The sequence below is a fragment of the Podarcis raffonei genome, chromosome 6 (genome assembly GCF_027172205.1).
Source record: "Podarcis raffonei isolate rPodRaf1 chromosome 6, rPodRaf1.pri, whole genome shotgun sequence".
NCBI lineage: Eukaryota > Metazoa > Chordata > Lepidosauria > Squamata > Lacertidae > Podarcis > Podarcis raffonei.
Window position 1 is genome coordinate 45,722,317 of NC_070607.1, and position 10,540 is coordinate 45,732,856.

The following is a 10,540-nucleotide window of genomic DNA, read 5'->3' on the forward strand; positions in this document are numbered from 1 at the left end:
AACTCTTTTTGGAAGTCAAACATGCTCCGTTTTGTGTGTTACGCTTCCGATTTGAGTGGCACACTTCCATTTGGAGTGTTATGCTGAGGTCTGTCTATTTTTGCTATTTATTTTGTGTTTTTGTTTTTGCGGCTCTTTTTGTTTTATTTTTGTAACTGTGTGGAACCCAGTTCAGCTACTGAGTGATTGATTGTGTGACTGCAGTACATTGTTTATTGCTTTCATTTTCTGGATCAATAGTCTCGTTCGATAGTAAAATTAATGTTAAATTGCTGTTTTAGGGGGTGTTTTTAAAAGTCTGGAACAGATTAATCCATTTTGCATTACTTACTATGGGAAAGCGCACTTTGGTTTTGGAACGGACTTCCGGAACAGATTAAGTTAAGAACCAAGGTACCACTGTACTTCCATTACAAGTCCCATTGCACAAGAAGATGCCCTCTCACATTACCTTTGATCTCACACATCAAGTCAACATGTGCTTTTTCTACTTCTCTCATATTTTGCCTCACAATGTCCTCAACTCCTGGTTCACTCATGACCTGATTTTCCTTCTTTTAACTGCTGCTCATCCACTTAATGACATTACACAGTAACAAGTAATATGGTCAAGCTACATATTACCATAAGGGAAAGGGCGGTGGAAGGCATCTCTACAGAGGTTCAACATAGATATGAAGAGAAAATATTTCTGTTCTACTAATTTTGCAAGCTGGTTCTTGAGCGGTTAAGATTTTAAGAATAAGATGTTTTGGGGATTTTTAAGAACTCACAAGCTTTTCAGGCCCCTGTAGAAGTGTTTTACTCTGAAACACACTGAGGCACAAAGGGTTTTGCATCAGTGAGCACTGGAGCCTGCTCTCTCTTTTATTTCAAACTACACATTATGCAAGAGAAAAACAACTGAGCATTTTTATTCCTACTTTAAAGCAGCTGTAAATAAGTCTGAATTTTATTAGAACAGTGCTTAGCCCTTCCCCCTTTGTCTTTTACTATTCTAAATCTCCTTTCCTAAGGCCTCTTGTGAAGTAGGGAAAGAACAAGCATACTTCAGAATGCCACTTTCATCCCCTACAGTTTTCTCCCCATGGGGAAAGGCTATAGCTCATTGGCAGAGCATCCATTTTCCACGCAGAAGGTCTCTGGTTCATTTCCCACCATTTCCATATGGGCTGGGAATATTGTCTGAAATCATGGCAATCCACTGCTGGTCAGTGTAAACAATAGTATAAGGCAGCTTTTATACGTTTCAAATCTAAAAAGCTTCTAGTCCACCCTTGAAGATTCTCGAAATGACACATGGTGGTGGAATTATAAAGGGTGGGAAAGAAATACCATAAACAAATAAATCTTCCACAGCTATTGGGCAGTATACTTGCCCTTCCTTATTGCAATGCCAATTCTGTTCCCTTAACTACTTTAGTACACCAGGGAATTTGCATGGAAACCAAAATGCTTGTTTATAAAGCTGTTGTGCTACCAACTTTACTGTGAAACATGGACCATTTATAAACACCTCCAACTCCTCAAAAAATTCTATCAACAGTTTTTCTGGAAAAAATTACATATCACTTGGGAAGACAGGCAAATTAATGTTAGAATACTGGAAGAAGCAAAGATCACCACTGTCGAAGCAATGATTCTTCAACATCAACTTCATTGGACTGGTCATGTGGTTTGGATGCCTGATTATCGTCTTCCAAAGCAACTACTCTATTCCCAACTTAAGAATGTAAAGTGTAATGTCAGTGGATAACAAAAGAGGTTTAAAGACGCTCTCAAGGCCAAAATAATAATAAAGTAGTATAAACACCAGCAACTGGGAAACACTAGCCTCCGAGCGCTCCAATTGAGAACAGCCTTCACCAAAGGCATCATGGACTTTGAAGAAGCATGAACTCAGGAAGAGCTAAGAGGAAGGCACATTTGGCAAATCTTCAGTGTGATCAACTCCCACCCAGAAACCTATGACCCCACTGTGGAGGGATGTGGGGATCCAGCACTGGCCTCCAAAGTCACTTACAGACACACTGTTAAGACCACATTCATGGAAGACAATCTTACATGGCTACAAGTGATCACCAAAGAAGAAAGGAGTACCACCAGAGGACCAGGCACCATCAGATAATATTGAGGGCTCATTTGCCTAAACATCTTCTAATGGCATGAAGAAGCCATTGTCCAACAATCTCCTTTTCCTATTTAAACAAGCCAGGAATAGGAAACTGTGATCCTCCAGATGTTGTACGCCTGTGACTCCCATCATCCTGACTATTGACCATATTGTCTGGTGCTGGTGGGAGTTAGGACCTGCCAACAGGTTCCATTCCCTGGCATAGGTTGGGTCAAGTTCCCATTGATAACATAGGTCAAAGGCATTTAAAATAGAAACACTCGGGAATAAGTGAAGTCCAACTTTCCTGGACATTTGTAACAGACCTTATAATCACTTTTCTCCAACATTTTCCCTATCTGCTCCCCCCCCCCCACTTCAACATGAAGCTGCTGAATTGGAATTAATAAGCAAATTTGATATTATAGTATCTGGTCTCTAGCTGACTGCAGAAAGTAATTTCCCCTCTTTAGGCATTTGTATATATTATCGATCTCGCTCTTTCTAGCTGGAAATGGGTCTCTCTCACACACAGATTGAATCTTACTCATATGCTTGGACGCCATATTCATTTGTGTTCTGCTCCACACAGTACTGTAGCACACCTACTACTGTCTTTTGGATTGCTTCACTGTTGTTTTTTTAACCCACTTCTCCCCCCCCCCCTTCCTGATATGGAAATTGGTAAGAGGATATATTAGTTATATTTAAAACTCTAGAGACCCACGTGTGTGGATGAACACAAAGGAAAACGGCTGGTCCCTGTTTTCAAAATACAGGGCTTTGCAATTTTTCTGGTGGGAGAAAGCCCACAGCAGAATTTAATTCCCATCATTAAGCAGTTTAGTGAAGTGTAGGAATACAGGTTATTAAACCTTACTTATTGTGTTCAGCTGTGTGAAGCAGCTAACTCCCTTTTTATGCCCTTTTCAATAAACAAACCACATACCAACAAAGTAAGTTTAAAATACTTACAGTTTCTGGCATGCATTTTCCTTCTGCAGCAGCAATAAAATAATGCAGGTAAAATACTTGGGAAGAACTACAACAATGTGCCTGAGGTTGGGAACCAAGATGAGACACACCCACCTGCACGGCACACAGTGAAGAGAGGTGAGAAGGAAGGGACAGGAAACAGTCTTTACTTCCTCCCTTTCAGGAGAAAAGGGGGCGTGGCCTAACTAGCCTACTCTTTCAATTAGAACCCTGTGGTCCTTAACCCCATCATATAAGGTAAAGGTAAAGGGACCCCTGACCATTAGATCCAGTCGTGGCCCTTCATATACCAGCTAGCAAATATGCATTGTTAGGTTTGACTGCTTAAATCTCCCACACTTTCTTCTCTTTATACTCAGTGTATATTCAGTGCCCTAGGCACACCAGTCCAAACCCTCAGTCTGCCATACTGGAAGGGGCTGGATGCAGCAGAGGCACCGCTTAGCCTTGTCTGGATCCACCATTTGCTGCCATCAAGGGAGCTCTGTCCCATGAAAACTGGGTCTCTCTGTGATTTTATTGTAATATTTTCAACCCAGTACCTTCATTCATTCCCCACCCCAAAGCTGGTCTTAAAATGCATTTGAAACTATGTATACTAAAGTCCATATATCACTGGACCAGTCTACCAATAGGTATGATGAAGAGTCACTAACATAAAAACAAGACTAATAAAAAAGAGATCTGTGGTGTCATAAAGGCAAGCAGATATATTATGGTGGACTAGAGCTCACTTCAGAATAAACCTATTAGTTTCCAAGGTGCCACATGACTCCCATTATGGGTAATTTTAAATGGAACTTCTCCACCCCCACCCCATTGTAGCAAGAAAACTGCTTTGCACTAATAGAGTATGCAGATTTGAAAGCTGATTGGCAGGGGGAGCGTGCCTTCAAAGACGCATGCTCCGTTCGTGTGGTTTGCTTTGAAAATGTTTGCTGAAATTAATATATTTTTCCTTTGCAGAGTTTCTGATGTAGCAAGCACTTTCAATGCAAATTGCTTCAAAACAGAGCTCTCTCAATTGCACTGGGGAATTCCCAAGCAGGAATTCACTAGTGCAGCTGATCTATGTGCGTCTCTCCATCGGAGCTGATCAGCTGATTGGCACTGACATAGAGCCGCTCTTGCAAAGGGACCATTGGGAGCTCACATAGGCTCCTGATCGTTCCACTGTACCTGCCCCACATATGGTAGAATGAGGCTACTAAGCATGTTTTGGTAAAAATAGTTTGCAGGCTAAATTAGGGCCTCTGCTGGGCCAAATTACCGTAAGCCTGCCAGTCAGAGTTTTATGACCCCCAATATTACAGGGGGACCACATCCTAATGGTGTGTCCTTGAGTTCACCTCTTTACTTTTTTGCATGCAAGTGAAAAGCTGCTATGTCTATGGGGAAAAGGAAAAGTAGTAAAATAGGTTCAATATTCTTGACACATGTGATTGAGTTCTCTCTAACAAGGGTCCTGCAGTAGGCTCCAATATGTCTTTGTGGCGAGTCTGTACAGATGACAATTATATATAATAAAATCCAGAGAAACATCACCCATCATAACGTTGAGCATTTGGCAAGTATAAAGTCAATCCAGGAATGCTTTTGCCTGTGCAGAGCAGAACCCCCATTGCAAAAAAACTGGTTATCTGATAAGTTCATATACTCTACTTTTAGAGGGAAATACTGTAATATCATGAGGTGACATTTCCCTGATATTGTTCCATAAACTCACAAATGCATTCCAAGTGGCAAAACCAAGATGCAACCATAGGAAGCGACAGCTCAATCTCAGTGATTGAACTTTCATTGGTGGTGTCTTGATTTTGCCTTGCCTGGCTCACTTAACGAGGAACCACTGAAAAATTACAGGGAAATGTCATATTGTGATGAATCTTCTGTTAGTTTCAATTTACTGTCTGTCCTCCAAGAACCTTCATCTGAATATAAATAGGACTCAAATTTCCAGATATGTGATGATCAAAATATTGAATGCTTTTGTCGCTTTCCCTCCCCTTCTCCATTATACTATATTATGTAAATGCAGTAAATAGATGACAGATAGTGCAAATGAGTGATAATGGCTGAATAACTGTGTTTTTCATTAATTCACACAGTATGTGTGATTACCCAGCCAACACACATTCATGTCTCATGTTTATGGCTTCGATGCTTTACAACAGAAAAGGGGAACCTGTGGACCTCTGGGTTTTGCTGAACTATAACACCCATCAGCTGCAGTCACCATGGCCAAAGGTAAGGGCTTCTTGGAATTGGAGTCCAATAACATCTGGAGGGCCACATCTGGATTGCTTTATAATATTAATCACCCTCATGGTTGAATACATTCTGCTGAACCTGAAGCATTTATGAAGTGAAAATATGTGCATAGACTGCTGCTCACAACAGTTTTAAGATATACGTAGTCCAATATGGGGGGCTGATGTCCCTTCAGCCGGGTGATGAATGTATAATATAATATGCGAATGTGGAACACAACGTGAACATGGTCTCTATGTGAGCAAAGAATATCAGTGTATTCTAAAACATGAGTTCTTTCCTTTTGTGCTAAAGCAAAAAGATTGTGTAAAAATACAGTTTGTGAATTCTTCTAAAACCCTTAGGTAATCTCCGTCCTCTAATCTCATCTATAATCTATCATTCTACCTTCCCTGTTTCATTACGCTTTGATAATGTGATTCATTTTGCTCCCACTAGAGCTAGTTATAATCTCTTTTCTTATAACATTCTGCCTGTCTTTGTTGGATTGTTTCATTTTAATGTTTTTGGCTTCTTCCCTTGACTAAACAAATTTGTACAAATTGCAGTTTGGTTACTGTGAAATGTACTATTAATCCGGTAATTAATTAATCAGGGATGAACAGATGAAATGCCATCCAAGATAAGACAAATGGTCCATCAAGTCTCATAGATTTTTGCTTTCTGTTGAGGGCTTTAGCACTTACAAAGAAATGTACTAAACTACAAGTAAACAGGCAAACATGGAGTTTAAACCGACAGGAATCATTTTTCACTTTTGTACCAGCATCTAAGGAAAATTGATATGCACATTTTTGCATATTTGCAGGTTTAGGAATGTTGGATTATACAAATAATTCAAAATGTAGGATGTAGTGGATGATCAGCACTCAGCTAAATCTCATTGAGTGCAGTATTCACTATTAGTAAAGACAGCAGTATGTAGGGCACAATAATTAACGTATTCTCCACTACTTCATTTCTTATTATTTAGACCAACCTCCAGATGCGTTGGAATACAACTCTCATAAGCCAGCATTGCCAATGGTCAAGAATGTCAATTTATTTATTTATTGTATTTATATCCCACCTTCTTCTCCAAGCTCACAGTGGTGGTTCTCCCCCTCCTCATATAATTCTCACAACAATCCTGTGTGGTAGGTTAGGCTGAAAGGCAGTCACTGGTCCAAGGTCACTGGTCCAAGTGACCTTCATGACCAAGTGGGGATTTGAATGCTGGTCCACCAGGTCCTAGTTCAATAATGGGGAGTTGTAGTCCAAACATCTGGAGGACTTTGGTTTGGGGAAAAGCTGATTTAGCCACTTGATGGAACATAAGAGCACAGTTTATTTGCGAGATATGAATAAACAGAATGGAGCTCAAACTCAGTGCAAGGTAGTGAGGAACAGGTAGCAGCAATATTGAAGCTTTCAGCAGCCACCATTGCCAGATATTACACAGTAGTGGCACACAAAGCATAGGTGTAAAAGAAATGCATGGACAGGTGTGGGAGAAGAAATGTTGACAACTTACTTCTTATATAAAAGGTATTTTTGGCACCAGAGGCTGCTTCATTTGAAAATAGTGAAGCATTTCTGTTTCAACTAGTGCAGTAAGCAGTTTTCATGAGAATGCTAATGAGTAATGGGAAATAGAGGGCTGGACCTGGGCCCCACAATTGCTACCATGTCAGTATAGTAAGGTACACATCATGTTTTGTGCTTACCTGACCTGTGAGGTGACTTCCCCTAAACTATTGGTCCTCCTCATGTTTTTGATCTCCTACTCCCATCAACCCCAGCCAATGATGAGAGTCCAATTCCCCTAAAGGATCCAATTTGCAGCTTAAGAGTGCAGTTTAGAGCTACCTCTCTCTTGATTACCAATATGCATCTGAGGCACCATGTGCCTTTTGCCAACATCAGCCCTGACCCCTTGGCAAGTTATCCCAGACAACATCCAGATTAGTCTGCTCCAATGTGTTGTATGTAGGGATGCCTCTGATATTTCAAAGAAATTTCAGTTGGCCCAAATGCAGCTGTTAATCCACCCAAAAGACTCCCTGCTCCCACACCAACCTGTTTGACTATTAAGGTAATAATCTGAGGCTCTTGGGTACTACTGCCCTTAGGCTAGGTGAGCAATCCGGGGAAAGGGTCTTTGCAGTTGCGATTCAAAGGCACTAAAATGTGACAGAGGTTGGATGGCCATCTGTCATGGATGCTTTAGCTGAGATTCCTGCACTGCAAGAGTTTGGACTAGATGACCCTTGAGATCCCTTCCAACTCTACAATTAGAGATTTTATTAGTAAATTTATGGTTTTTTCAGATATCTTCCTTGTTTCCTGGTTGTATTTTATGACCTTTTAAAATATAATTTATCTATTGTGAGTGTAGGATACTTTGAAAATTCATATTCGGAGACGGAATAATTACTTTGATAATTAAAAGCCCAAAGTGTTGTGCCAACTCCAAGAGATTTCTTCCTGCATATGTAGCGCCTCTACCTCAGCATCTGCCACACAGCAAGAGTGCCAGCTGTTTGTAACGCAGGTCTGCATAACTCAGCGGATAGATTTGATTAACAACCGGTGAGCAGCAGTTTTCGTGAGGTCTGCAAGCTTATTTATTTATTGACATCCCACCGGAACTCCATCTCTTTAATGATTTTTAATCCCTGCTTTTAACTGGTTTTATAATCATTAATTTTAATAATAATAATAATAATTTTTTATTTATACCCCGCCCTCCCCTGCCAAGGCCGGGCTCAGAGCGGCTTACAAGCAATAATAAAAACAAGTTGAATGATTACAACTTAAAAACAAAATTAAAATACAACATTAAAATATTACAACATTAAAATAAAATGTAGCCTCAACGCAGGAGAAGGAAAGAAAAAAAGAGAGGGAGGGAATCAAATTGGCTCCAAGCGAAAGGCCAGGCGGAACAACTCTGTCTTACAGGCCCTGCGGAAAGAAATCAGATCCTGCAGGGCCCTGGTCTCATGAGGCAGAGCGTTCCACCAGGTCAGAGCCAGAGTTGAAGAGGCCCTGGCTCTGGTTGAAGCCAATCTAACTTCCTTAGGGCCCGGGACCACTAGGGTGTTGCTATTTATGGACCTTGAGGCTCTCCGTGGGGCATACCGGGAGAGGCGGTCCCGTAGGTACGAGGGTCCTAGGCCGTGAAGGGCTTTAAAGGTCAAAAGCAGCACCTTAAATCTGACCCTGTACTCTACCGGGAGCCAGTGAAGTTTGAAAAGCACTGGGTGAATATGCTCCCATGGCAGAGACCCCATGAGGAGCCTCGCTGCAGCATTCTGCACCCGCTGGAGTTTCTGGGACAGCTTCAAGGGCAGCCCCGCGTAGAGCGAATTACAGTAGTCAAGCCTGGAGATGACCATCGCATGGATCACTGTGGTCAGGTCGGGGCGGGAAAGGTAAGGGACCAACTGCTTGATGCGGCGAAGGTGGAAAAATGTCACCTTGGCTGTTGCTGTAACTTGCGCCTCCATGGAAAGGGAGGCGTCAAGGATTACACCCAAACTCTTAACGGAAGGCAATGGCACTAATTGGGCCCCCGCAAGAGAAGGGAGTTGGTCCTTCATCCCCATGCCATCCCGACCCAGCCATAGGACCTCTGTCTTCGAAGGATTTAGTTTCAATTGGCTCCCACGAAACCATCTAGCCACAGCTTCCAAGCATCTGATCAGTGTGTTCGGGGCCGAGTCAGTGTGGCCATCCATCAGCAGATAGAGCTGAGTGTCATCAGCATACTGGTGACAGCCCAGCCCAAAGCTCCGGATAATCTGGGCAAGGGGGTGCATAAAGATGTTAAAAAGCATCGGGGAGAGAATTGCGCCCTGCGGCACTCCACACACCAAGGAATGGAGCGGCGACATTTCCCTCCCAGTGCCACCCTCTGTCCCCGACCAGAGATAAAAGAGCACAGCCAGTTACGGGCTATGCCCAGTATCCCCACATCTGCGAGGCGGTGGTCCAGAAGATCATGATCGACCATGTCAAAGGCCGCTGACAAATCTAAAAGGATCAGCAGTCCTGACCCGCCTCGATCCAGTTGTCTACGGAGATCATCTGTTAGGGCAACCAGAGCCGTCTCGGTCCCAAAACCAGGACGGAAACCGGACTGAAATGGATCTAAAGCCGATGTTTCCTCCAGAAACCTACCAAGCTGTTCAGCAACCGCTCTCTCAATTACCTTACCCAGATATGGAAGATTTGAAACTGGGCGGTAATTGGATAGGTCTAAGGGATCTAATGAAGTTTTCTTTAAGAGTGGACACACTACTGCTTCCTTCAGTTCCCCTGGGAATGTCCCCGTGTCAAGGGACAAATTGATAATTTCAACCAGGGGGGGTCCGCACAACATCTGGACACTCCCTAATCAGCCAAGATGGGCACGGATCAAGGAGGCAGGTGGTGGGTCTACCAACTTGGAGGAATCTATCCACATTTTAGTACTTTTATTTTATATTCCTGTAGTCCACTTAGAGGTTTTATTACAAGCAAGTCGTATACTAATTTTGTTAAATAAATGAAATAAAGAAGTAAAACAGTGGGGGCTACAGGACAACCCTGTAGACGTTGCTGGCCATGGACTATGCTGGATGGGCAAGATGGGAGTTGGTTTAGAAGCCACAGGTTAGCCACGGGATTAGGCACAATTTTCTGGTCCACCTCAGGTTTTTTTAAAAAAAGAACGTTCTGCACAGGCCCTGCAGAAGATTCACTACGCAAAACGTTTTAAAGCGCTTCTATGCAGGGGAACCCAATAAACTGATCAATCTCGGCCTTTGTTTCCTTCGGGTATTTACAATCCTTCCATCACCCAAAAGTCCCAAGACAGTTACAAGAACACACGTTTAAAAGGTAGATAATGGATTCAAAACGTCGCCCTCAATGAAATACAGGTGTTTCGACCTTCCCTTGTCACACACATCTGCCATGGGAGCTTTTCCTTAAAAATAATAATAAGAAATAATCCCTCTTTACTTCACCACTCTCGCCCCCTACATGGAGGAAGCCAAGCGCTGCAATCGGAACCGGAAGTGACGGTCGCCGGGGGCTCTGAATTAATTTTTTCCCCTTTTCAAAATCCCTCTTTGCTTTTCAAAGCAGCGAGGGTTCCGTTAGCCACGCCCCCTCCCCACCCTCAGGGGCCCC

At 42.6% G+C, this 10,540-nt stretch overlaps 1 long non-coding RNA gene across 2 annotated transcripts; it reads right to left on the reverse strand.

Moving 5' to 3' along the window:
- Positions 1 to 2,444: 2,444 nt before the first annotated feature.
- LOC128415798 (uncharacterized) lies at positions 2,445 to 10,514 on the reverse strand. Of its 2 annotated transcripts, none has more exons than XR_008331072.1 (3): positions 10,238 to 10,346; positions 4,836 to 4,958; positions 2,445 to 3,202 (listed from the first exon to the last, which is right to left on the reverse strand). It is a non-coding gene; the product is annotated as an uncharacterized LOC128415798 (long non-coding RNA). The 2 variants fall into 2 exon arrangements; XR_008331071.1 differs by lacking the exon at positions 10,238 to 10,346 and adding an exon at positions 10,370 to 10,514 and having other exon boundaries at positions 2,446 to 3,202.
- Between the last annotated feature and the right edge of the window lie 26 nt (positions 10,515 to 10,540).